Source organism: Oryctolagus cuniculus, chromosome 15 (genome assembly GCF_051225735.1).
Source record: "Oryctolagus cuniculus isolate XC-2025 breed Fujian yellow rabbit chromosome 15, ASM5122573v1, whole genome shotgun sequence".
Taxonomy (NCBI): domain Eukaryota; kingdom Metazoa; phylum Chordata; class Mammalia; order Lagomorpha; family Leporidae; genus Oryctolagus; species Oryctolagus cuniculus.
Genome location: NC_142881.1, coordinates 79,262,281 through 79,286,205, shown reverse-complemented (window position 1 = coordinate 79,286,205; position 23,925 = coordinate 79,262,281). Strand labels below are relative to the sequence as shown.

At 47.3% G+C, this 23,925-nt stretch overlaps 1 protein-coding gene across 2 annotated transcripts in view; it reads right to left on the bottom strand.

Annotated features, from left to right (window-relative positions):
• BMPR1A (bone morphogenetic protein receptor type 1A) overlaps nt 1-20,518 on the bottom strand; it is a 136,926-nt gene extending 116,408 nt beyond the window's left edge. Inside the window, exon 1 of one of the 2 annotated variants that reach the window (XM_070057996.2) lies at nt 20,275-20,518. The gene's annotated coding sequence lies outside the window, so the exon portion shown is untranslated. The remainder of the gene's footprint in view (nt 1-20,274) is intronic. The other variant, XM_051823147.3, reaches the window with a different exon arrangement.
• Between the last annotated feature and the right edge of the window lie 3,407 nt (nt 20,519-23,925).

Genomic DNA, 23,925 nt, shown 5'->3' with positions numbered 1-23,925 from the left:
TGGAAAGAAATAAAACTGTCTCTGTCTACAGATGACATGCTCATGGTCATAAAGAATCCAAAAGGGAAATAAGCAACTCCATTTACAATAGCATTGAAAAGAATAAAATACTTAAGAAAAACTTACAAAAGCAAAAGACTTATGCACCAAAACCAACAAAACATTAGCGATGACATCCCATGTTCATAGACTAGAAAACTTAATATTGTTAAAATGTCCACACTATCCAAAGCAATATATAGATTCAATGTAATTATCAAAATTCCAATGTCACCTTTTACAAAAATAGGAAAGAGTTACAAAGTTCACAAGGAATCTCAACAGTTACAGCTGACAGCAGAAATTAAATGGAACAACAACAACAGTGGAAGGTACAAGGGGGAGTGTGGAAAAGGGTCAGTGGGTTCCAGGTCACAGAGAGGAGAAAGGGCTGTTGGTACTAAGAGACATGAGCTGGCACAGAGATGAGTGACACCGGAGAGCAGGACGCTTGAAGCAGAAATCACGAAGGTGGTCCATGCCATTACAATGGTAGTATTATTGCCATGCGACAGATCTGATGCATGACAGGGGGTGGGTTGGACAGAGTGAAGACACTGTAAGAAGTCAAGAAACCGAGAGGCCAGGAAGCAATGGGAAAACCACCCATCTGAACACTGAGGCCATCAAGAATTATAATAAAGCAGCACCGGCAACAGTGAGCCATGGAAGAAAAAACCTCCAAGGGCTAACAGAGGAATAAGCCAAGGTTCCAGGGGAAACGGCGAAGAACAGTAGCACAGGTAGTTGGTATCCGATGCCAGGAGGCTGCTTTTTGTTTGGGGTTACGGACAGTGGGCAGGATGGCACCCTGCAAGCAGCAGAGGGGCGAGGCAGAAGCGTCTACCTGCAGGCCAAGAGAAACTCCTCGACCCAAGTAGGCTGTGAAAGAACCAGCATCCTCCAGTGTGATTCGTGTTTCCGTAGCAAGGTTCTCAACCAGGAGCTCACAGTCTCACTGGGTTCAGAAGGGCCATGAATTCAGATGGGACTAGAATGGCATCTTTATTTTCACTAAGCTCTAGCCGGACTTTAAAATTTTCTTTAACTATGAGGGCACATGAGACTCACAGTAGTATCAGTAGTACCTGCAGTTTTGTAACCAGAAGAAATCCAATTTTCTCATTAAATTCCATTGTTGCAGATAACACGAAGTATTATTCCTGTTCATCACTATTCAAAAAATCAAGGCATTTGCTACAACCCACCACTAGATTGTCTCATTAAGCTAATAAATGTACTATTATATCTAAAAAAAATTAACAGCTGTATTTCAATAAGTAGTTTCCTTTGGAATCTTATAAATTTTATCTTAGTCATTCAAAAACATTAGTCTAGGAGCAGGTGTCGGGGCTCAGTGTGCTAAACTGCTGCTTGGAATCCCTGGGATTGAATTCCACCTCCACTTCTGACCCAGCTTCCTGCTAATGCACACTCTGGGAGGCAGCAGATGATGGCAGGTACCTGGGTCTCTGCCACCCACATAAGAAATCCTGGTAGAGTTCTGAACCCTGGCTTCAGCCAGGCACAGCCCTGACTATTGCGGGCATCTGGGGAGTGAACCAGCAGATTGAACATCCTGGTCCCTCCCCGAAGCCTGCCCACCCCTCCTTCCATTCCTCCCTCCCTCTCTGTCAAAGTCTTTGGTGGGGGTGGGGGACTTAGGAAGGAAAACAGAACACTCAGCAAATGAATGAAGAGACAATGAAAACATCTTAGAAGTCGGCAGGGCAGTGGGAGGACAGGATCCAGAACTGCACAGAGCTGCAGGAAAACCGAGCCCTGTGTGAAGTTGAAAAGAACAAGGGGGAGAAAGGAAACCTCAATGGAGAATGCCAGCTGCCACACAGAACGCCTTTCTTTCCTGGAATATATTTCACCAGTTCAGTTTGCTATAATGCCTTAGGCAGGTTTTTTTTTTTTTTTTTAAAGATTTATTTATTTATTTGAAAGGCAGAGTTACAGAGAGGCAGAGAAAGAGAGGTCTTCCATCCGCTGGTTTACTCCCCAGATGGTCACAATGGCCAGGGCTGGGCCAATCCAAAGCCAGAAGCCAGGAGCTTCTTCCAGGTCTCCCATGAGGGTGCAGGAGCCCAAAGACTTGGGCCATCTCCTACTGCTTTCCCAGGCTGTAGCAGAGAGCTGGATCAGAAGTGGAGCAGAGGGGACTCAAACCAGTGCCCATACAGGATGTTGGCAGTGTAGGTGGAGAGCTTTACCCACTATGCCACAGCACTGGCCCCTGCCTCAAGGCAGTTTTATCCTTTTATCAGGTTGAAGAAATTTCCTTCTTGTCCTAACCCTGGTCTATCAGAAATGGTTACTCAAGTTCATCCACTACCTTTGTCATGGACTGAGGTTCACACTGTTTTTTCCCTTTGATTTACCCACAGAGCATAAATGATACTAACAGATTTCCTAGATCAAACCATCATGAATCCCCAGGCTAACTTTTCCTAGAGTTTTAACACACATTTGATTCAATTTGATACTATTTTATTTTGGATGTTACAATTGGATGGGAAGGAGAATAGCCTATTTTCTTGTTCTATGCTATTCCTGTGTGATTTTGCTAGAAGGCTTATGGCTTCAAAAAGCATCTTTTGCATTTTTTCCCTTTCCTCTAGAAATCTGTGTACGATAAGAATCATTAATTACTTTTAAGGTCTTTTTAAACATCTGGTCTTTTAAAGGGTATATCTTTGGCAAATTTTTTCTATTTCATCACCAGCTACTGGGCCAGCAACCTTCTCCACTCCTTCTAACAATTCTGTCGTGGTCCAATGACAAAGAGACAGCAATGACAAATTTACCCTGGCATCACACTCGGCATCACTGAAGGTCTCTTGATGTGCTATTTAACACAATCTCCATTCAGTGCTGAAGATATAAACAGAAAATCTAAATGTAATCCAAAACAGTGATGTTATCTTTAGGAAAGAATTTTTGTAACTCCTAGGAAATGGGAACAATCCACTTAAAAATGAATCAAATACACACATTATAACTAAAAATGTACATATATCATAATTAGCAGTATGAATGTATGAGCAGTTTATTTAGGATGTTTTTCTTTCAACGTTTCTTTTGCTATTTCTGCAGCAGGAGTGAGGGAGAGAGAAAACACAGCTGCCTACCAGATGTGTAATTTCAGTGTTCAGACTCCATTCTTCTCGCTCCACTGTGCTAGAGGTTTCGGATTTTCATTTCCAGCTGTTTTCTGACCTCCCTCAGTTTAGGTTCTGCCTCCCTACATCTTACTCTGTTTTAGTCCATTATTGCAGAAAAACCCATCAGATCTTAAACATCTAAAAGCTTGACCATTACAAAGCTGAGAAGGGAAGGGAGAACATGCACAGACATCCAAATCTTCACAACTTTCTATTTCTATTTAGACAGTCCCACCCTGGCCACCCAATTTCAAGTTTCTTATATTTCAGGTCCACACATTCTGATATACTGCATGGATGGAACCTCTAACAGCTCTACCTACCATATTTTCTGATTCCTAAGTTACAGCAGGAGCAGTAGACTCACAGAGTATGTACCAAAATGTTTACAGATGTTATCTTTGAATAACAGTATGAACAAGGGATTTTTAACTATTTCTCAGGCATTTCTTTGTGTCTCAAATTTGTTCTGCTAGCATTACTTTTATAATCAAGAGAGAAAAAAAAAAGATTTGTTTGGAAGAGAAACTTGTAAGGAAAGAGATTATTTTAAACACCTACATATCATAACCAATCATGTTTAAGAAGTTTTATGGAACAGAAGTAACTTAATAGTAATATTCCAGAACCATTAACAGGTTTCATTTCTCAATCTACTTTGCTCCAAAAACTATCCCATAAATGGGCTTACTCATTTATATTTTCAATTGACATTGCCATACTTTTTTTTATCTTTTTCTCTTCTAGTTTTCTCATAAGCTAGACTTTAAATGTATTCTAAAAAAAAAAAAAAAAAAACCAAATAACATAATTATGTTATTCCAACATCACCCAATTTCAACTATGTATTTTAAGCATAACTGAAACATGTATGTGTGTGTGTGTGTGTGTGTGTGTGTGTGTATCTCGGAAATGAGAAAAAACATAAAGTGCTAATTTTTTCATAATTATATGGGAAGGGTTTTATACAAATGTTTAAGAAGCAACTATATTCCACTGACCTTAATATATGAAGGGGGGAAAAATTTGTCAAATCGAAGAGTATCTGTGAAAAATTCCTAACATTTTAAATATTAAAAAGAGAAGTTGGAGTTAATTAATTGCTAAACATCAAGCCAAGCCAACGTAACCTATCAAACACAACTATTTAGAGTTTGAGTGGATGTTTTGTCAGGTACTACAGTACAAATAGGCAAATCCATCTGCCCTGTGGAGAACAGGCAACAAAAACAGAAATGAAGTAAAAAAGTAAAAAGAAGGCGTGTGTGTGTGATGCATTTTCACCTTAAAACTACCCTTCTTGGACTGGTGTCGTGGCCTCACAGGTTAGGTCACGGTTCCCTCACGTGTAGAAAGGAACTTTTACCAGTACTTATATCACAAATATTTGTAAAGGTTAAATGGATTCATATGTAAGATCCAAAATAGGGCTCGGTACACAAAAGGTAACATGATAAATGTTATTTAATCCATCTCGATCTTGTATTTTATGAATCTACACTTCTTAAGCAAAAAACCAATTATCTTTTCTTTTAAACTTTTCAGTGTTTGTTTGTTTGTAAGATTTCTTTCTTTGAAAGGCAGAATGAGAGAAAGGGAGAGACAGAGCAAGCAGCGATTTTTCATTAGTTGGTTCACTCTTCCAAATGTCTACAACAGCCAGGGCTGGGAAGCCAGGAGCCAAGAACTCCATCCGTGTCTCCCACATGGGTAGCAGAGGTTCAAGTACTTGGACCATCATCTGCTCAGCCTTCTCAGGAGCATTAGCAAGGACTAGATGGGAAGCAGAGCAGCCATGACTACAACTGACACTCTAATATGGGATGGTGGTGTCACAAAAACAACTTAACTTGCTGCATCACAATGCCAGCCCCTATTTTTTTTTTTAAGATCTATTTATTTGAAAGGCAGAGTTAGAGAGGTCTTATATCCACTGTTTGATCTCCAAAAGACTGCAATGGCTAGGTCTGGGCCTTACTGAAGCCAGGAGCCAGGAGCTTCTTCTGGGTCTCCCACATGGATGCAGGGGCCCAGACACTTGGGCCATCTTCTGCTGCTTTCCCAGGTGCATTAGCAGGGCACTGCACAGGAAGTACAGCAGCTAGGACTGGAACTGGCACTCATGTGTAATGTCTGCCTAACAGGCAGGGGCTTAACCTGCTGCACCACAAAGTTGGCCCCTGCTTTTGTTTTTGAGGCAGAGGCAGAGACACAGAGAAAGAAAGGAAAGTTTCCATCCAATGGTTCACTCCCCAATGCCTACAATGCCAGAGCTACACTAAATCAAATCCAAAAGCCAGGAACTCAACGCAGCTCTTCCACATGGCTCCCAGGAACCCAATCATCTGAGCCATCAGCACTGACTCCCAGGGTCAACAGTAGTAGGAAGCTGAACTAAGGAGTCAGGAATCAAACCCACAAACCGTGGTACGGGAGTTGGACATCTTAACTGGTGTCTTAACCAATAGGCTAGATGTCCGGCCCTCACTGAACTTTTACATGTGAATAATGGCTGAAGATTAATTTAAAACCTCATAAAAGTCAAAATCTCCTACACTGAGTAAAAATATACTATTAAACTAGTGCCTTTTTTGTTTCAAGGTTCCTAAAGTTTGATAAACTTCATAAAAGCCACGGAATAATAATGTTCTAATGAAAATGATTATCATATAATATACTTATAAATTCAAAGCAGATTTAATTAAGAACAATTTAATGCCAGAATTACATTGACCAGAATTAGAATATACTTTTAAAACGAACCATGGGAAAGATTAAGTGGTCATACTACAATACTGTATGTATGACAATATACAATGGTCATAGTGTAGTAACATGGTAGCTTCATATGGAGAAAAGAAAATGGGACCTGGGTGTCCACAGGGCTTTGGCATAATTTAAGGTGACACATTACATCAGAGAGAAATCCCAAATTCCTACAAACATGAGAAACAGTTTTATTTTTTTCTAATCCTTCTCCCCAACTACAGTTGGCCAAACCTCCCTTCCTACCTCTGAAGGGCATCTTTAAGTTTCTATAGCTTTCCAGTAAACAGCTTCCAGTTTAATTGAAAAGTCCAATCCAGTTCAATTTACTACAACTTAAAACTTTAACCTTCAGTCTTACAATCACTGTTTTCCTCTCCAAACTGAAGTATGTTCCATGGTCCAAGACAGCGAACCTGGAGGAAGGGCAGTCACTGGTCTCGCAAGGGAGGGGAGGGAGACCAGAACTGGTTGTCTCGGCGTCTCAGTACTTCTGTGTTACCTGAGACAGCGACTGCACTGTCAGTACCACAGCCAGCGAAATGATGGCTTTTCTTCTGGGGATAAGCCGGGCTCTTGGATGACCAAGGGGACGAGCGGCTCACCCACGGCCTGCCTCTCCTAAAGATCTGCTCCCGCTCAACCTCGCCTAAGTACTTCTGCCTGCCCAGTGGTGCCAGCCCTTACAAGACGTCCAAAGCCCAGTTCTGCTCTGTGTCACCCATGGGAACTAACAAACTCGAAACAAATACAGGCTATTCCACTGCCACCCCCTCTGTCCATGCTGAGACTAACTGCTTGCTCAAACAGGCACAGAGAAACCAGACAGCTGCATGTCAACCACCACCAAGGTGAAGAGATAGCCCACTCCACTTCACTGATATCTGCAACGTCCAGGTCTGGATCTCGCCAAGCTTCTAGGGCAGGGAGAAGGAAGAAGACACAGAACCCTCCGTCCAAGCCAACTGGCTATCGCAGGACTGCTGTACAGTTCCCTGCCCCCAACTTCTAACCGCATTCTGCCCCATTCTAACTGCAGGAGAGGACGGTGCCCACTAAGTACTGAGGCTTTCTTCAGGAAGTGGAGCCCTTGCTTTACCTGCTGAGTTCCCAGCACCCACGTGGGATAACAAGCACAGTCTGATTGTATTTGCTTTTACACTTACTTGTTTGACCTTAGGGAGGCAACTTTCATTAGCCTCTGATGCTTCAAGCACAAGAGAGGGAAAGCAACACAATTTCTCATCAGTATACCAGCAGGGATGATATACTTAAGTTCTTTGCCAATTTAAAAGTGACTATCAGTTAGATTTAATTTACAGTGACCCCACATTTGCAGCCCCTCAAATTTGCTTTTTAAGATTACAGGGGCAGGCATTTGATACAACAGTTAAGTCATAGTTTGGGACCTGTAGTACTTCCCTGGGTTCAAGTCCCAACACAATTTTTGATTTCTATTTCCTACTAATGCATACCTGAGAGATAGCAGATGACAGCTTAAGTACTTGGATCCCTGCCATCCACTTGGGAGACCTGCACTGAGTTCTGGGCTCCTAGCTTCAGCATGGCCCAGCCCTGGTTGTTGTGGGCATTTGGTTAGTGAAGCAGCTTAAGGGAGATATCTCCCACATGGGTGGCAGGGCCTTCCCAGGTGCAACAGCAAGGAGCTGGATCAGAAGCGGAGCAGCTAAGACTCAAACCAGCATTCCAATACGGGATGCCAGTGTCGTAGATGGCAGCTTAGCACATCAGCGCCACAACAGCGGCCCCTCAAGTTTGCCTTTTAAGATAAGAACCCTCTAAGTTATTTCTCTCACACAAATATTATCTTCAATAACACTGTTTCTTGTTTTGTTTTGTTTTGTTTTGTTTTTGCTTGTTTTGTTTTTTTGACAGGCAGAGTGGACAGAGAGAGAGACAGAGAGAAAGGTCTTCCTTTTGCCATTGGTTCACCCTCCAATGGCCGCCACAGCTGGTGCGCTGCGGCCGGCGCACCGCGCTGATCCGATAGCAGGAGCCAGGTGCTTCTCCTGGTCTCCCATGGGGTGCAGGGCCCAAGCACTTGGGCCATCCTCCACTGCCTTCCCGGGCCACAGCAGAGAGCTGGCCTGGAAGAGGGGCAACCGGGAAAGAATCTGGCACCCCGACCGGGACTAGAACCCAGTGTGCCGGCGCGGCTAGGTGGAGGATTAGCCTATTGAGCCACAGCGCCGGCCCAATAACATTTTTCAAGGTGTATGTGGCAAGCACAGTATTACCAACATAATTGAACTGATTATTCCAGAGTCCTCACAGTAACCTGTGGGGGAGGACCCTGCCATCCACATTTTGCATATGAAGAAATAAGGCTTACAGAAATTAACTATGTTGCCTCAAGGTCACACACATAGGACGCAGAATGTAGTAAGTCAAAGAATACAATAAATGTACAGATAGATCACTAAACATACAAGCCAATATTTAATTAGTCTTTTTAGCTATTTGGTAACCAGATAAAAGGAAAGTCACTGTAATCTTACAAGGATTTCTTTACCCTTTTAAAAAATGTACTTAATTGAAAGGCAGAGCATCAGACAAGGAGAGACAGAAAAGAGATCTTTCACCTGCTGGTTCAATCCCCAAACAGCCACAACGGCAGGGACTGGGACAGGCCAAAGCCAGGACCTCCACGAAGGTCTCCCACATGGGTGGCAGGGCCCAAGTACCTGGGCCATCTACCACTTGTTTCCAGGTACATTGGCAGGGTGCTGGTTAGAAGGAGAGCAGCTGGGACTCAAACCAGCACTCCATTATGGGATACCAGCATCCTAAGCAGGGGTCTGACCTGCCATGCCACATGGCCCTCGGGGTTTTCTTTACAATACATTAGTGCTTCCTTTGTATAAGTATTTAACTTCACACTTTCTCTGTTTCTCCTCAATGATAGGACCACAAGTTACAAACCACTGACTCCACCATGCAAATGGGTAAGATGATAAAAAAGAACAGGACAGTGAATAATTTTAGAAAGAACAAAGTCTTAGTCAACACTATTAAAATTATTATGTCATTAGGGCCAGCACCACGGCGTAGCGGGTAAAGCCATCGCCTGTGGTGCCAGCATCCCGTATGGTCGCCAGTTCCATACCCAGTTACTCCACTTCCCATCCTGCTCTCTGCTATGGCCTGGGAAAGCAGTGGAAGATGGCCCAAGTCCTTGTGCCCCTGCACCCACATGAGAGACCCAGAAGAAGCTCCTGGCTCCTAGCTTCAGATCAGCCCAGCTTCAACCATTGTGGCCATTCAGGGAGTGAACCAGTGGATGGAAGACTTCTTTCTCTCTCTGCCTCTGCCTCTCTGTAACTCTGCCTTTCAAATGAATAAATAAAATTATTACGCCACTCCATTAATGAATAGCAATATTACTATAGGAATATATTGGGTATAAAGTTAAATCTAACAGTATATTCAACTTTAAGAAATCTTAGTTTTCAAGAATGGATTTTTGGAAAATTCCATTGAATCTGACTTGTGCAGATTATTTATGTGAAAGTCAGTCACAGAGATAGAGGGAGAGAGGGAGAAAGAGATATCTTCCATCTACTGGATCACTCCCCAGATGGCCACCATGGTTGGCACTGGCCCAGGCTCAAGCCAGCAGCTTCTTCCATGTCTACATGTGGGTTGCAGGGACCCAAGAACTTGGGCCATCTTCTGCTGCTTTCCCATGCCTTTAGCAGGGAGCTACATTGCAAGTGAAGCAGTCAGGACAGAAACTGGTGCCCACAGCAGATTCCAGCATTGCAGGCAGCAGCTTTACCCACTATACCACAACGACAGCCCCAATTTTTCACTGTGTTAATACTCTAACAACAGCAAAGGAATTTCCTAACTTGAATGCAGTTGTTTCAGCCAGCATGTTGAAGGAATACCGACTGTTAGGAAGATGGAGCTGGGAACCCTGTCTGTCTCCTTCTACCAATTCTGCACGGCTTCTCAAATGCATTTCTAAGAATTCAACCTGCAACACACAAACAGTCTCACAGGACAAATACAAATGCCACAGTACTGTTTGTAACACTAAAGGAAAAACTAGACACAAGCTAATTACTCATCAGGAGGGAGCTAGTAAATAAATCAAAGTGTGCACGTGAAACGGAATGCTGTGTGCTTCTAAAAACAAAAGGAAATCAAAGTGAATGGACGGAAGAGTCCACATCTATTCAGTAAAAACAGAGAAGTTACAGAAAAGGATGCACAGGACGACCCCATTTTTGGAGAGTGGGCAGAGAACAGAGAAACACACAAAGGCACTAGGAAAGAAAAAGGCAACGTATCTGGTTGGCAGCGCTGGGGAGGGAGGAGGTTACAGAGGACCCTTTGCTGTCCACCTCATGTTTGTATGGTTTGAAGTTCTGACCATAAATATGTGCAACTCCTGCAGCATACAGTTAAGCAAATTACACTGGGGTTTCACCAAGCATATTAGCATTAAAACCCCAAGAAGGCTTGATTAGTGAAGAAGTCTGTGTCAGTAGATGGTACAAGAAATTCCAAAATGCTACCTTCAAACAACGGTGCCGAGGAAGGGGCTAAAGCTCAGGCCCAGGCCGCTGCAGGAGGAGGCCCAGAGGGGACAGGGCTTCCATCAGCATCCAGAGCATCCTGACGGGCAGAGAACCAGGACAGGAGAGCCGGCTGCAGCACTGCCCAACAGAACCTTTAGTTTTGAGTTTCTAGCTGCTACACTAAAAACGTTTTTTTAAAAACCAAGTGAAATTGGCCGGCGCCGCGGCTCACTAGGCTAATCCTCCGCCTAGCGGCGCCGGCACACCGGGTTCTAGTCCCGGTCGGGGCGCCGGATTCTGTCCCAGTTGCCCCTCTTCCAGGCCAGCCCTCTGCTGTGGCCAGGGAGTGCAGTGGAGGATGGCCTAAGTACTTGGGCCCTGCACCCCATGGGAGACCAGGAAAAGCACCTGGCTTCTGGCTCCTGCCATCGGATCAGCGCGGTGCGCTGGCCGCAGCGCGCCGGCCGCGGCGGCCATTGGAGGGTGAACCAACGGCAAAAGGAAGACCTTTCTCTCTGTCTCTCTCTCTCTCTCTCTCACTGTCCACTCTGCCTGTCAAAAAAAAAATTAAAATTAAAAAAAAAAAACAAGTGAAATTGATGTATTTCTGTAATCCAATATATCCCAAGCAATATCACTTCAATATGTAACCAATATTTTAAGAACACAATGAGACATTTCATTTCTTTCAAAATTTCTGTCTTCAAAATCTGGCATGTAATGCACACTTTACAGCCCAGCTGAATTCGGACCAGCAACATTTCAAGTCCTCTTCAGCCACAGGAGGTAGTGGCTGCCTGCAGCATTACGGGTCTAAGGATTCGGAACTCAAACCCAGAGGTAAGTATTTAAATGACTTTAAAATAGGAGCAAGTGAGTGAGGCAGAAAAGGCCGACTGGGCCAGAGCAGGTCAATCTGAGAGAACTTGGATTTCATACTGTAAGCAATAGGAAACCAGAGAAAAATATTTAACGAGTAGGAATGATGACTAAAGCACTATTTGAGGCACAGTAACTGTTTTTCCTTACTAAGATACACATACAAATCCAACATAGACTATGTTTCCAATACTTTTATTATATGGCAGATTACTGAAATGGAGATACAAAAAAATAGTCTGTCATCAAGTGACTGCACTTTGTTGATCTGGCGCATATTTAAGATTCTCCCGGAGAGTTACTCTTGAGATGTTTTTATTTCATGACATTTTAAAATTGTGCTTTTGAAAAATACAGACATGTTAAAAAAATTTTTTTTTCAAAATTTAACAGCCTTTAACATCTCCTGTCAGGAGCTTATTTTAGCCAGGAATCCAAAACATTCTCAATCAAGTCCAAATTTTAACCACTCAAGACCTTATACCCCTGCAGTAAGTACATCACAAAGAATTTTAATTGCTAATAAGAAAATTAGCAGGGTGGGTGTGTGTGGCACTGCGGCCTGAGCTGCCTCCTGGGGCGTCCACATCCCAGCACGGTGGTGTATCAGAGCCCAGTCTGAATCCCAGCTGCTCTGCTTCTGATCCAACTTCGCGCTGATGTGCACACTGGAAGGCAGCTTACATGGCTGAGGTACCTGGGTTGCTGCCCCTGACCCGGGAGACCCAGACTGAGCTCCAAGGTCCTGGCTCCAGCCTGGCCCAGCCCGGGGAGGTTGTGGGCGTCTGGAGAGTGAATTAACAGATGGAAAGATCTCTTGTCTCCCTGCCTTTCTAATAAAATGAATACTAAAAATTAAAAAACTAACTACAAATTTTAATTAACATAAAACAGTTAATCACAACTATGCACGTCTCCTACAAATTTCTTAACTTTAAAACCGAGAGTTTATACTCATAACACTTCTAATACTTTATCTGAAACAATCAGTGATCAAAGAAGGAGGTAAGAAAGCAAGGCATGGAAACACCACCACTGGTTCTAAGCCATTGCCCTCGTCACTGACTGCCAAGGCTGACAAGAGACTCCGCAGCCCAGAGTCAGAACCAGGGATGCCATTGGGTCCAAAGCATCGTATGACCTGCAATTTCTACGAATAACTGCTCCACATTAGAGTCATGGAGTTTTTTTGTTTTTTTTTTTTAAGCAGAAAATTATCTTAAAGCTCACGATGTTCCTTTCACTTTTTACCAGCATTACTTACAAAAAGAAGCCAAAACCTTCATCATCCTGCTGTTTCTTTATAATTTTTCACATTTCTCAAATTACCCAATAGATGTTGTATAATTAAAAAGAAAAAAAAACTTGGTCTGCTTTAAAGTGTGCTGCGTGCTCCCAGACAGGCTCCCTCTGCTTTCTTGCCTAAGGTCTCACTCTGCATTCCAGCCTCTCCGGAGCAGGCCAGGTTCCTTCACCACACACTGTGGGAAGCGGCCTGGCTCTCCTGGCGTGGGTCTTAACATAACTAGGGAGTTATTTAACGTCTGTCTTCTCCATCCAGGTCTCAAACTGGTGCTGCTCGGGGCTCTGCTCCAGGCTCTCTGCCACACACCCCCAGTGCTACCGTATGCAGAATTGTTTTACTTGTGTGCAAGGGTATTTCAAAAAGTTCATGGGAAAATGAAATTAAAAGATAAGCTTATTTTGGTGCAAAAGAAAAAAAAAACTTTACATCTATGCAGAGCTTTTCCATAATACACAACCTTTCTGAAGACCCCTCATAATTTTCTTCGGATTCTATGACAATGGTCTTTAAAGGGTGAAGAACCAGAAGACTGTGTCATCTAACTGGCCCAGAGCCATCTTTTCTTTGCTCATCCCCTCATGGCTCCTGAAAGACTATCAGTCATGGGCTCCCAGGCAGCTCTGGTGGGCTTCTCAGCCAGGCCTGGTCCACAAGGTTTCCTTACTCATGGAGACCCATAAGGATCTCTCCAGGAGACAGAATCTATGCACCTGGGGCCGGCTGTGGCACAGTGGGTTAAGCTGCCACCTCTGACACCAGCACCCCATATGAGTGCTACTGTCAAGTCCCAGTGCTCTGTTTCAACCCAGCTCCCTGCTAATGTGCCTGGGAAAGCAGCAGAAGATAGTCCCTGCTATCTGTGTCAGATTCCGGATGGAGTTCCAGGTTGCTGGCTTCAGCCAGGCCCAGCCCTGGCCACTTCAGCCATTTGGGGAATGAACCAGCACATAAAAGATCTCTCTCTCTCTCTCCTTCTCTAACTCTGCCTTTCAAATACATAAATCTTTAAATATATACATACATTTAAGAACAACAGGTTCCTCTCCCCCTCCTGGAGCCAATGTAAACCTGTAGCTGCCCACAGTCTTCCTCTGCCAGAGGAGTGCACAGGCCTGAATATGGAGGCAGGAGAGTAGAGAGCACTCAGACCCAACCATGCCTATTGCTGGGCTCTTCAAAGGAGGGAATTCCCCCTGGAGGCTAATGGGAGTTGGGCTTGCACGCTGAAGCCACTTGAGAGAGCCGTCAGGTTCCCACTGTGAAAACAAGGAGCCTATCTGGTAGGTAATCACTGCCAAAGCCTACCTCCCGCCCAGACCTCTGGCAAACTCCAGCCCCATAACACAGCAAGAGGAACTCTCCCCTAGCTGTTTGGGAGACCCCTCAAACCTCATGCAATTGCTGCTCTCCTCAACAAACCAGCACTTCCTCCACACTGTCTTATCTCAGTCAGCCACCACCCCTGCACCCTGCTTTCCCAGCTAGAGACCTGGGACATGTTCTTGCCAACCCCACTCCCTCCCCAATCCACAGCGAGTCACCCAGTCCTATCTATTCCAGGCCATAATTACTCGCCACCACCCTAGTCTGGCCAGGGCAAAAAAGCTTCCCTACAAGTTTCAAGTCCTCAGTCTTCCTTTGAACTGATTCTCCAACTCCTACCTAACTAGCCTTCCTAAACTGCAAGTGTGATCACTTCAGCCTGACACCTGGCAGTCCCCATCCTCCCCTGCATAAATCAACAGCCAAGACACACAGCAAGAGCCAAGCGCCACTGAGAGAAATCAGCCGTGTAACACATCTGAAAGTGGGTAAAGCCGCCGCCTGCACTACTGGCATCCCATACGGGCACCAGTTCCAGATCCAGTTGTTCCATTTCCAATCCAGCTCTCTGCTATGGCCTGAGAAAGCAGTGGAAGATGGCCCAAGTCCTGGGCCCCTGCACCCATGTGGGAGACCCAGAAGAAGCTCCTGGCTCCTGGCTTCGGATCCACCCAGCTCCAGCCATTGCAGCCATTTGGGGAGGGAACCAGCAGATGGAAGACCTCCCACTCGCTCTCTTTTCTGCCTCTCTGTAACTCTTTCAAATAAATAAATAAATCTTTAAAAAAAAAAAAAAAAGGAAGGAAGGAAGGAAAGAAGGAAGGATGTAAGAGTGTTAATTGTTAAATTAACAACAGGAGTCACTGTGCATTAACTCCCCATGCAGGGCCTCTGTCCTCAACGAGTTGTATTATGAGAGATAACTGTAAAACTAGTTCTCAAACAGTTTGTGTGTGTGTGTGTGTGTGTGCAAATTGTTGAAATCTTTACTTAGTATAGAGTTGGTCTTCTGTGTACAAAGTTAACTGAAAATGAATCTTCCTGGAGAATGGGACTGGCAAGGGGAGAGGGAGGAGGAGGAGTGGGAGTGTGGATGGGAGGGCAAGTATGGTGGGAAGAATCACTATATTCCTAAAGTTGTACTTATGAAATTTGCATTCTTCAAAAAATAAATTACAGAAAAGAAAGGAAGGAAAGAAGGAAGGGAGAAAACAAGGTACAAGAGAAGCATCAAAGTATAAATGGTAACAACAGGAGTCGGCACTGTGGTGTAGCAGGTAAAGCCGCCACCTGCAACAACAGCATCCCATATGGGCACCAGTTCGAGTCCCAGCTGCTCCACTTCTGATCCAGCTCCCTGCTAATGCACCTAGGAAAGCAGTAGAAGATGGCCCAAGTATTTGGGCCGCTGTCACCCATGTGGGAGACCCGGATGAAGCCCCTGGCTCCTGGCTTCAGTTTGGCCCAGCCCTAGCCGTTGTGGCCATTTGGGGACTAAACTAGGGGATGGAAGATCAAGATCCCATTCATTCTCTCTAACTCTGCCTTTCAAATAAATACAATAAATCTTAAAAGAATGGGGGTGGTGAAAACAACAAATGCCACCACACCAGAGAAAATAAAAGGTCCTCAAAACAGCATCCTTAGCTACCACTGACTAGTTCTACATTTAACTGTCCGTATGAGCTTAGTTCAGGGACCCACTGAGCACCCCTGCAAGAGATTCCACTGATCACCTGACCTCCTTGGCCCCTAGTTAGTGATCTCTTCAAAACACACAACTGGGGGTCTCCAGGCACTTCATTTTGTTTTCATTTTTTAAAACATCCACTCTTTAAAACATCGGTTGTGGGGCTGGTGCTGTGGTGCAGCAGGTTAAAGCCGCCACCTGCAGTGCCAGCATCCCATATGGGCGCTAATTCAAGTCCCGGCTGCTCCTCTTCCAATCCAGCTCTCTGCTATGGTCTAGGAGAACAGTGGAAGATGGCCCAACTCCTTGGGACCTTGCACCTACGTGGGAGACCTGGAAGAAGCTCCTGGCTCCTGGCTTCAGATCAGCTCAGTTCTGGCCATTGTGGTCATTCGGGGAGTGAACCAGCAGAAGGAAAACCTCTCTTTCTCTCTGGCTCTACCTCTCTCTGTAACTCTGTCTTTCAAATAAATAAAATAAACCTTTAAAAAAAAAAAAAAACATTGGTTGTAAAAGCAGATACACAGCATCTGATAGGGACGTGAACACGTGCAGCCTTGGGGTCCACACGCGGTCCTGGAACTACCCCTCTGTGCAGCGCTGACTGTGCATCCTCATTGTAAGTACCAGACTCTGTCTCTAAGATGAACAATGGCCATCACAGCTCCCACTCAGTTTCCCTCACAAAGGCTGTGCCTTCTGTGAAAATGCCAGCTCTTTAGAGAACTTGACAGCTTAGATAACAGGCAAAAGAAATTAGGGGGAAAAATATGAAAAGCTGAGAGTCAAAGTCCTCCAAACCAGACTGGCCTATTTGTGAGGTCCCATCCAAAAAAGCTGTTCTCTCTACTGCCTGAAACTTTTCACTTGTTAACAATCCTCTTCTTTTACGAACTAACTTTTCATGGTAACAGCAGAAATGTAAGTCTTTCTAATTTCAGTTTAAATTCTTTCTTCTCAAAATCTACACTGAAGAAAAAGGAGTTGTGATTAGGGGAACTACAATGACCAATAATATATGCAGGCACCGTGTTTTAGCATCTCTGAGATTGGAGTGCACCTCACAACCAATGGTTCATTACGACTAGAGGCATTTCTTCTTTATAAGTTGTCTTTAAAACTAGCATGCATCTTACAACTGCCATAACTCAGTACCACTCACCTGGGATCCTAACAATGTTAGAAGTGGAGCAGCCTGGTCAATATGGAATGAACTCCACTGAATAAGTAACTTGTTTGTAATAAAAAGGCATTCTAGGGGGTGTTTGGTGCAGTGGTTAAGACCCATATGGGAGTACCTGGGTTCAAGTTTCGGCTCTGCTTTCAATTCCAGCTCCCTGCTAATGCACACACTGGGAGGCAGAAGGTGGTAACTCAAGTACTCCAGTTCCTGTCTCCTATGTGGGACACTCAAATGCAGTTCCTAGCCCCCGGTTTTGACGTGGCCCAGCTTTGGATGTTGCAGGAATTTTGGAAGCAAACTAGCAAATAGAAGAGAAGCGCTCTCTCTCTCTTTTTTTCTTTCTCTCTCCCTCTCCCACTCTCCCTCCCTTTCTGCCTTTCAAATAAAATAAATATATATATTTTTAATGTTAGGATGGGAAGGTCTTAAAAAAAAGGAATAAGATAAATGCTATAGAACACACTTCCGAACGGACAGTGGTAAGAACTAGACTTCAAGATTAATTTATGCAGAAATACAACACTACACAAAAGGGAAAGTGACAGCAGAATATCATAACATTAGCACTGGTAGGATTAGAGTCCGACTCAGCTCAGACTTAGCGCAAAAAAAAAAAAAAAAAACAGTCAAATATAGTAGAAATATAAAAAAAACCGTGAAAACCAATTAACATTAGATTTGCAAGCTCAATGAACTTATGGAAAATATAAAAAAATAAAATTCACACAAAAAATAGAAAACCTACACAAACCAAATGCTACTAAATGATCTGAAATGGTATTCATTCAAGGTTCTCTCCAGAAAAACGTCAGCCTGAGTGGTGCCACCGGCGAGGTCCACGAAACTTTCAAGGGACAGAGAATTCCAGTCTAAACTGCTCCTGCGAGGAGAAGGAAGAAAGCTGCTCACCTCATTTTATGGGTCTACTATAACCTTGATACCAAGGTGAATTAAGAATCACACAGCAAGCAGAAGAGCTGTATCCCGGAAGCAGACGGAACAGATGTTGGCTACAGACAGGATGTGATGAAATGGGGAAAGCTCTGGTGTGACAGCCACTGAAATAAGGAACACCAGAGAAGCAGGTTTGGTTAGGAAGAGCAGCTCCGTTTGAACCAGAACAGCCAGGTGCAGGAGTGCACACAGCAGGTGAGGAGAGGAGTCAAGGGCAGAAGAGAAACAAACAACAGAGATCCCAGAATCACTCAGGGAGATCCGAACAACAACAAGAGACCAGAGACTTCAGAAAAGTGAGACTTGGGCGACAAACCCGCCAAGAGGAAGGCAGAAAAGAACAGGGTCGGTGGTCAGTCAGTCATCCTGAAGCCCCCTGCCATCCACTTCATTCTCTCACACATCACAACTCAGCGGGGTTCCCAAGGAACATCTCAGAGGCAACCTCTAGGACTCTCCAGTACCACCATAACAGCCCAGGCGCCCCGTGAGGCTCTTAGGATGCTCTGAACTTCAATTATCTTCACAATTGTATTCAGCTGTGGAATTCACCTTCCCCAACACCACACTTGAAGCTGCTGCGAGGGGCAGGCACCCTCCCTTTTGCCCTGCACAGCCGAGGACACACGTGTCAAGAACGCACGTCCACATCCACGCTCAATGTGACAGCCGCCAAGGAGAGGGCCGAGAAAGGCGCTGAAAGGTGCTGATGAGGTCACAGCTACTCCGTGGTCGGGGGGAGGAGACATCCAGATCACAAGGGGTTAACCAAAGGGCTGGTCGCCCAGCAAGCAAGCCAGTTCCCCACCCCCCCTAGAGAAGGGATTATCCGCGACAGAACGTGTTGCTCCCTAATGACCATGCATGACGTTCTTAAGGACAAAACTTTTTAAAAACCTTAGCGTGCTGTGAAATGGAAAGGTTGCAGAAGCACAGCTTGAGGGGGTAGCGGGCTTCAGAAAAGTTTTCTGGAAACTGAATGAATCCGTTTGTGCTTTTCAGACATGGGATAACGCACGCTCCATTAAGTCAGAAAATTACATAAAGAGAAAACAAGACGTTATCTAGTTAGGGACAGAAAAGACCCCTCCTCGGAGATGGGAGGAAACAGCAGTTGAGGCAGGAATCCCTCCCCGACGCCTCCATCTTTTCTGTCAAAGGTGGAGAGAGGTGGAGGAGCAGAGGCGGTTAGAAATGGGCTCCGTGGAGAGCGAGCCCCGGACCTACTGAAAATCGTTCTACCTGTCAATCTGTCTTCCCTACACTCCACCTACTCCTGGGTCACAGAACCATCCGTTTTTTTTTTTTTTAAGCTCCACACTTCGCAAAAAATCTAAATGCTCCCGGTCCACACTCTTTCAACAACGATAGACGTGAAGTCCCACTCTGCTAACTCGAAGTTTAACTCCTCCCAAAGTGCACACAATCAGGGAGCAGCGTCCACCGCCAGCCAACGCGACAGCGACCGTTCCAACCACGCTCCTACACCTAAAACAGCGTCCGCGGAAAGTTGGCGTTGAGTTGTGTGTGTTTTTGTTGCTGTTGTCGTTTTACGTTAAAGCTCGTCCGCCAGACAGCCCGGGTTCCCGGGTTCAGGTCCCGGCTGACTTCAGGCCGAGTGCTCCAAGGGGGACTACGACAGCCAGGGTGATCGTGAGGACTGCATGACGTAGCACAGGTGCCAAGTGCGTGCTGAGTCCTGGGCACAGAGTGCTCACCGCGGAAAACAGAAAGCCCACCTCACCGCGACCGACCCCGAGCGCACTCCGCGGCCGCAGGTCGCCGGACCCTCACACACACACACACACACAGCCCTGGCGCACGCTCGTTTCTTGTTTTTTGTTTCTTTTTTCTTGCCAGACTTTCCCACTGGGAGTCAGGAGCAAGAGAACAGGGCTGCCCGCCACCGGGCAGAAAGTTCCCCGCCAGGACGGCGCCGGGGGCCCGGGCCGCGCAGGCCGCGCAGCGGCAGGTGAACCGCACACGCACAGGCCGGCCCGAAGCCCGCACCGGCGCGCCAACCCCTGCCCACCGCGCGGCCCCCGGGCCGGCGAGGTGAGAGCGCCTTTGCCATTTAAGGATCCCACGAGCGTCGCCCGAGCCGCCTGCGCCCGCACCGCCTCCCCGATCGGCCTGCGACTTGGGGGTGAAAGGGGGAACAAAAGAGGGGCCGGGCGGCCGGAGGCGGCGCCGGGGGGTCTCCGGCGGGCGGGCCCGGGCCCAGGGCGCACCACCACGGCCTCCCCGACCGAGGCTGGGCCCCCCACCCCGTGAGGGAGCCGGGCCCGGCCGCCCCCTCGCCCGGGGCCTCTGCGCGCCCGGCTCCCTCAGAGACGACGCGCGAACCCCGCGCCGGCCTCCCCGCAGCCAGCGGCCTCCCCCGGCGCGCGCACGCACTTCCCCGCGAGCCAACTCACCCGGACCCCGGGGAACTCATCCTCCGGCCCTCGGCGCGGAGCGGGTGGGCGCGGCGGGGGCCCGGCTCGGCCTCGCCCTCGGCGTGCAGCGGCCCCGGCCCGGTCGCCCCCTCGCGCGGCCGTGTGATCCGAGCCTTCCAGGCCGCCCTCCCTCCTCCCGCCTCCTTCGCCGAGCCCGGCGGGCGGATTCCAATCTCGGCAGCCGCGCCGCCGCCGCCGCCGCCGCTGCCGCCGACACTCGCTCGCGGGGGAGGGGCGGGGGTGCGAGGACTGGGGGAGGGGCGGCTCGGCGAGACGGCGCGGCGCGCGCGCGCACCCGCGCCCGGCGCCGGCCCCGCCCCGGACACGAAAGGAGCCGAGCGCGCGGCGGAAGTGCCCGAAGGTCCCGCGAAGCCCGGCGCCCCGCTGCCGGGGAAGAGCGGCCGCCGCCGGCAAGGGGGCGCCGGGCTGCTGTGAGGAGGGGGCCTCTCCTCCGCGCGCGCCGCCGGCCGCTCCCCGCGCTCCAGCCCCGCCGCCGCCGCCGTGGCGGGGCCGCTAGAGACGACGCCGCGGCGCAGAACACCCCCCTCCCCGGGTGGGCGCGGTGCTGCGCTTGGCCCCCCGGTCCGTGTGAGCGCCGGGCCGCGGACTTGGAGGCTAAGGCTCCGTGCCCACGGTAGAGGGAAAGGCGGTCACGCTGCGTGCCCAGGTGGCTCTAGGGGGCCCTTGGCCGCCTCCCGAACCAAGGGACAGCGGCCTGGCAGCTGGGGTCTCGGCGCTCCGGGCTCCGGTGAAGTCCAGAGGCGTAAGCTAAGGAGCGGCGGGGCCCATCAGAGCCTATGCCAGCGGGCTATAAATACTGCACGCATCCGCCCGCGTGCCGTGCCCTGCGTTTGGAAAATGCAGATGGTGTCCACTGCCCGTGCCTCCCATGTACCCCCTCTTTCCTGCGTGTGGAGAAAGGCAATGGGTAGTCCCTTTGTAGCAAAATTTGACCTTAAACCTCCTCGGTAAGTGTTTCCATGAATATGTCGGGTATCTTTTAAAAAGACACTTTAAAAAAATCCCTTGTTTTAAAATCTCTTAAAACTGGGTAAAAAAGAAGGAGGAAAGGTAGAGGGAAGAGTGTGCCAGGCCCTGATACTCATGTTTGCACACATACTCATAGAGATGTTCGGATGCCGGTGTGTTCCCTGTATTCCCGCGTGCTGTGTTCCTGTTGAGAGTGTGCCTTTGTTGCTTTCCTCTTTGTACCCTCTTTGCCCTTGAATGCCCAGACCCCTTCTGTAATTGTGATTTGATTTCGGTTTTCCTTTCCCTAATCTTTCCTGGCTCTTTCGCTGTCTCAGGTTGGAGAGTCATGTGTTAGGATCTTACTAAGCAAGAAGACGAGGATACATGAGATTCTTGGCGTCCGCTAAAATTTGTCACTTTGCTTTCTCAAGTGTCCTACGTGCCAGCCTGCTTTAATTTTTAAAGGGAGGACTTTTTGCTCAAGGAGATTCAGACCGATTGGCTAGAGGTGTCATGGGTGTGTGCTTAGTAGTGTCTCATGGCGGAGAAAACCGTGGCAGGTGTGTCATCGTGGTTTTTATGGCCTCATTCAATTTTTAGACAAAGCAATAAGTCCGTAAAATAGTCAGAAATCCCAAGTTGGGACTTCTGCTACATCAAGTTTCTAAATGTACAAATTGTTGTTGCCTGGCTTGTGTTGCATGCTCCTGACATGAGAGCAAATTTGAGGCATGGTGTCTTTTCCTCTCCACGAAGTCCCTTTCAGATCTCTGGGAATCGCACTTCATATCCTTTTGCTCTCCTTATAAATAAGACCTTCCAAGTGCCCAGCCTGCAGATCCTTAGCATATCGCAGTGTGCAGCCTACCCACCTGGAACCACACAGGCTCAGTGTTCTCACTGCTTGCTGGCATGTGTGTACATGCCAGCCTGTTTCTCCGGTTTGCCTGCCCACTGAATGAACAGAGCAGCCCGGGAGCCCCAGGAGACGTGTGGACACGGATGGTTGCTCCCCAAATTCAAAGGCAGCAACCCCCAGGTCCCAAGGTAACATGCTTTGATGTATTCCTCGAGGTAGGTTAATCGAAAGGGCTGGAAGTAGACCTTTTCCTCTGTGCAGTGAGTTTGTTGCAGGCCCAAGTCATGCAGCATTTGTTTGGAATGCAAATGACCCTTCTCAGACTTCGCAGCTCCTCAAGGATGCTGTCCCCAGTGCCCAGAATTAACACCCCATCACAGCCTGTACCACTCTTTACTGCCTGGAATTACCTAGTCCCTTGTTTCTAGTCTGAGTCCCTCAGCCGTGCTAGAAGGTAAACTCTCTAAGAGCAAAGACTGTTGAGCTCTGCTCGGAGCCTAGTGCCTGGCACACAGTGAGTGCTCAACAACTGTCAGTCAGGATCGAGAAGAAAATCTCCAAGCACTGGTGAACCTCGTCAGCAGGGCCGTGTTGGAGAGGGCCGTGGATGACATCACCGTTGGCTAAGTGGGGGCTTCTGCCTTCAGGGATCCAAGGCCAGTGGATGAACCCAGGCTCATCCGTCCAAAGTCATTTTCCTGTTGTAAAGGTTTTGCGAGGCAGAAGCAGCACTGAGTCTCTGTGTGTGTGGAGATGAGTTAGAGCCCAGCGAGGAGGGACAGTGCTTGGTGCAGGGGTTCAGACCCAGTATTTAACAGGTGAAAGTGTTGTGGACAGTGTAGGAAACAGCTTTGTTTTTCTTTTCTTTCTTTTTTTTTTTTTTTTTTAAGGTTTATCTATTTGAAAGTCAGAGTTACACAGAGAGAGGAAAGGGAAAAAGAGAGGTCTTCCATCTGCTGGTTCACTCCCCATTTGGCTGCAACGGCCAGACATGTGCTGATCTGAAGCCAGGAGCCAGGAGCTTCTTCTGGTCTCCCTCACAGGTGCAGGGGCACAAGGACCTGGGCCATCCTCTGCTTTCCCAGGCCATAGCAGAAAGCTGGGTCAGAAGTGGAATAGCCACATGGGACGCCGGCACTGCAGGTGGCAGCTTTACCCGCTACGCCACAGCGCCGGCCCCAGCTTTGTTTTTCAACACGAACATGACTGCATCGTTTAATTGGCTAATAATACCCCAGGATGGTTTAAAAGGACCAAGCCAAAACAGAAACTGTGTTTAAGGAAAAGATGGGTGTATGTGAGTATAATTCAGTGCACAAAACAGAAAAATTCATAAATCAGAATTTGTTCTCTCTCCCCTTCTATTTACAGCATGTTCCTTCTCTCTTACCCCATTTTATTATTTAAAGATTTATTTATTTTATTTGAAAGGCAGAATGATAGAGGGAGAGAGAGAGAGAGGGAGAGGGAGAGAGAGAGATCTTCCATCCATGAATTCACTCCCTCAAATGGCTGTAACAGCCAGGGCTGATCCAGGCTGGAACTCCATCCAGGTCTCCCATGTGGGTACAGGGGCCCAAGCACTTGAGCAGCCTTCCGCTGCTTTGGCAGGCCATAGCAGAGAGCTGGTTGGGAAGCAGAGCAGCCGAATTCCCAACAGGCATTGCAGGCTGCCCACTGCACCACAACGCAGCCCCTCCCTTTATTTCATTCTAATTCCTCCTTGCTTTAAAGCACTGCCATCCTTTGGTCCTGCCGAGCTCTGGGTCTCTGTGTTCCTCTTTCCCCACCATCCATGC